The following is a 4,506-nucleotide window of genomic DNA, read 5'->3' as shown; positions in this document are numbered from 1 at the left end:
CCTCACTCCCAAACCATCATTTTTAATATCATAAAAGACCTTGCACTTCGTTTATCAACCCCAATCCTTCAAACTGTCACTGAAGTATTGTTAATTTTAAATTACCAAAAATCTAATCGTACTTAATCAGAACTAAAATTTTAGCTCAATAAATACAAGACCATCTACTTATGTATAAAGAGTGTTTCTGAAATAAGTAGTGAGCTTGCAGGAAGTAATACGGCACTATAAACAAGAAAATTAAGTGAATGATCCAAAAATCCAGCGTTGTCAAGAAAAACATATTTAAAAATACAGTCAAGGGTCAATCCGGCCGTGTTGAACAAATATTTATTTTGTATTTTATGTTGTTAATTTGTTAGTCGACGAGTACATTAAAAAGTACTACATAGTATCAACAGTTCTTGATATTCACTTTTATTAGTCGTTTCACAACCGTCATTGTTTACATTTCTCATCGATGTACATAGTTGCTTAGTTGTTATCGCAATTCCTCTATACGTAGCCCATTAACGCCCAGGGCCGGCTTCGGATTGTAACCTCGTCTGGTATTCATACAAATTATTTGTCCCTTAACACACTTTACTTACCAAGCAACTCCTATTGCATCTAATTAACACCCTCCAAAGCCTGCTACTTACTTCAGAAACACCCTGTATAAAATTAAATCCTGTTAATGAGTTTGAAAGTTTCATAATTTCAGTTGGTCATTTAGGATAGACATGATTTACACACATACTTATAAGCAAAATAAGTATAATTTCCTGGTATCTATACAAAACTTACTTTAAAGAGTACCGATCATCCAAACATGCAATAAATGTAGCTTTCTTAAAAACTGGTATGCTTATAACATAATGTATAAAACGAATTAGTTACAACATATGTTTTCAGTTTGTTTACCTGTTGAAATGTACTAAACCGATCGTTAAAGTAAACTTAATGACTACATACTATAATTTAGTTAACTAAAAATACTCTTTAGAATTAATGTAACACTTTTAGGAAGACATGATGCTTATGTTAGAGAGTCCAATCATAACAAAGCGTGCAATTTCTAAAGACTTCTTTAATCAAGTTCGCACACAAAATTACATTTTAACTGCTGCTCTGAAAAGTAATTACATTGTCTCAATCAGTTGTTCGTGTCATTTTTAATAATGACTAGCACTCAACAATAATTAGATAACAATTTTAGTGAGGATATGTTACGGTACCTAACTTTTGCAGTTTTGTATTTTTATGAGCGTCCGCCTGGAGCGGCGATATAATAGAAAGCTACGGGAAGGTTCCGGAAATAATTAAAAATGTATATTCCGTAATGGTATACAACATCTAGAACTTAGAAAATGGAGCCCTTAAATGATAACTTCTGATCAGTCATCAAAACCCACCAGATAGTTCTCCTTAAACCGAAACTTAAGCAAAACTTATTGAACTTTCAGACAGTATATAAGGGTAATACCAAATTCAATCCTTTTAATGACAATTTCGCACCCACATACAGTTCAATTCGATGCCAAAGGAAAGATAACATTGAACTGATGCTATCCTGATTCGGGTTGAAGGGCTGTCATAAGTTGGAGTTGCTTCCTAACGTTTTGCTAACACTAGTGGTGAACTTCTTCACTTCTCCACATCCAGCATCGGAGATGGGAGGACCTCTGAAGAACTCGTGCTAGTGAAACGTTAGGAAGCAACTCCAAGACAAAAGGACCTTCAGACCCAAATCAGAACATCAGTTCATCTACTAGCCACGAAAGGCTTTACCAATTTGTCAAAGATAATATTAATAAAATAATTACATGCTAATAACGGAAAAATAAAACTATCAAAGCAGATAAATATGAAAGTTTGTAAAAAGTAGGCAGTAAACTTGACGGAATTTGTTATTTCCGAATTCTATAATGTGATTGGCATTAAAAACACGCTCACCTTCAACGAAATTTNAATATAATCCTTTTGTTGTATGTTGCTCTAATAGTATTATAACTTTTTTGTTTAATGTAACTGTCTATTCTATTGGGCAATTGTTTAAACAATATAAGAAACAGTACCCCCTTACTTCATAATTAGAGGGTTAACTGATGCAAAGAATCTTGCCGAGAGAAGATTATAACAAAGGGCAGATTTTCTAGATATGTATTTACTTACGAAAACATCAAGTTTTATAGTTTATCCTGCTATAAACAAAACATCAATACTTAGCATTATAGATATAATAATATATGAGCTCTCCAGTTCATTGTTTTCAGTAATTTTTCATGAAAATTATATGTTTGTACATTTCTGATAAATGTACATGTGCCCACATAATATTAGGGTGATACTCCTACTCACGATTAGATACAAGTTAGCACGAAAAAATAACAAACAAGTTTATTTATATACATTTTCATAATAAAAAATTAGTGATTTCTTCATGTAAACGGGTCGGACTATTCCATACTTATTAAATTATTATTACAGTGTTCTCATCGTTCGATAAAACACCAGTTGTAAAATTTATTTACAATAGAAATTCTTCATAATGACAATGAGGAAGCATTAAACATGAGGACTACTGTACATTCGTTTCATGTCTGTACATTATCAAGCCAAATGTCAGGCCAGATTAAACAGAGCATCTGCTCTCCATCGATTGTTTGGATAAAAGAGCATCAGTGTATATTTTTGTATTATATACGTTATAAAACAAAACATGCGACTGTTCATAATTAAAATATCCGTAATATTACACCAAATTATTCATTTGCATCTATGAATAGCGACATTGAAACGATCTGCTTATCTCGTATAATATGCATATCTCTAATATTAAAAAATTGAACAAAAATGACATTTTAAAAGCTTTTACGAAATTATTACTTTTACATACGGTTTTATGAAAAATCAAAAATTATCAGTTAATACTTGACTTTATTCGTAGTCAAGAGCATTAAACAAAGTAAATACAGTCGGATATGATTAGAAAATACAAACCCCTTCAAGATATAATACACATTTCAAATGTTATTTCATAACAGAAATTGAAAAGCTGCGAAGTTTACCTGTTATGTATTTCTATGACTTTTAAGTTTCAAAAGATTGAAAACAAAATTTCTGTTACAATTAGACACCATATTACATGTAGGTTGCAAACCGGAATTTACCAAACAATTTTATTATCTAAATTTTGTAATTCCGATAATATGAGCCGAATTAAAAAAATTGAATAGTGTTTATAAATAAATAATTGCGGAGGCCATTTTAAACCTATTTTTCTTCTCATGGTCTCAGTCTTAAAAAACTAAGTTACTTGGGCAAGGGGCGTACACCTTAAAGCCGGATACTCGGTTTGAATCCAATACACCGCATATCCGGGTACACAAAAAAAAGGAAAAAACCACCACCAGCAATAATAATTTAACAAGTATAACAAAAAACTTGCTTAGGATTGTACGAGGTTTATTCAAAAAGTATCACGAATTTCAATTTCCGCGAATTACGTATATTCAATTTTCGATTTTTTTGTGGCGTTATGATGGTACTCATGTCTCTCACTTATCCCAACAAGTTCGGCTTCTTTGCTTCCACGTGTTTTGGTTCGTCTTCGATCAAAGAATCTGTATCAAATTTTGTGTGAAAAATAAAATTAAAAGTGCGTGGACAAATTCCGAATGTTGACTGTGGCATATGGTGAAACTACCTCGGACCGGAAGGAACGTTTATCGATGGTACAAAATGTTCTCAGAGGGCCAAGAAGATGTGAACGACAAAGAGCATGGCAGACGTCCGAGCACGTCAACAACAGACGAAGTGAAGTGAAAAAAATAGTATTGGCCAATCGTCGAATCACCGTTAGAGAAGTGCTGAAGACACAAGCATATCGATTGGCTCCTGCCATTCGATTTTTGCCAATGATTTGGGCATGAGCCGCGAAATTCGTACGAGAATTGCTCAATTTCGACCAAAAACAGCATCGCATTAACATTGCTAAGGAGTTGTGGGACTCTGGCCGCGACGACTCAAATAATATTTGAAGTAACGAGATAAATATCCGTTTTTACTAACTTCAGCCAGTATTAATCATACTGTTTCCTACAGACTGTTAATGACACACACACAATTTTAAAATAATAATACAATAAGTCCATGTCATTCACTAATTTTCGAAAAACACACACTAACTTGAGATTATTTTCGGACGCCATAATAGTTTTCTCTTTTTACCAAATCTATCTCTACTATCAATAACAATGATCACGTTAGCTCAGAGCCGGGCAAACTCGGATCTTTTGCATCCCGAGTGATCCTCAAGGTTAACCAAGTAGCTCCTCATTGATCCTGCGAGTGCGAGTGAGATGATTCTTTCCTTTTCTTATCCCTTCCATTTCGTAGATGAGTCCCCTCTTCCATAGCCAAACCCAATAGTTTTGCGAACGTAGTAACGAAAATTTTCGTAGGTATTATTTAAGTTGCGAGAGTGGCTTCGCTCGTCTACGGGATGAAGGGGCTTGATATGGG

The 4,506-nt window shown here is 33.6% G+C and overlaps 1 long non-coding RNA gene across 1 annotated transcript in view; it reads right to left on the bottom strand.

Annotated features, from left to right (window-relative positions):
- The window catches only part of LOC108733998, an 84,695-nt gene that overhangs the window by 75,417 nt on the left and 4,772 nt on the right, over positions 1 to 4,506 (bottom strand). The gene's annotated exons all lie outside the window — the stretch shown is intronic.

The sequence above is a fragment of the Agrilus planipennis genome, unplaced genomic scaffold (genome assembly GCF_000699045.2).
Source record: "Agrilus planipennis isolate EAB-ADULT unplaced genomic scaffold, Apla_2.0 scaffold36, whole genome shotgun sequence".
Taxonomy (NCBI): Eukaryota; Metazoa; Arthropoda; class Insecta; order Coleoptera; family Buprestidae; genus Agrilus; species Agrilus planipennis.
The sequence above is the reverse complement of the archived record's forward strand: the minus strand, read 5'-3'. Positions and strand labels throughout refer to the sequence as shown.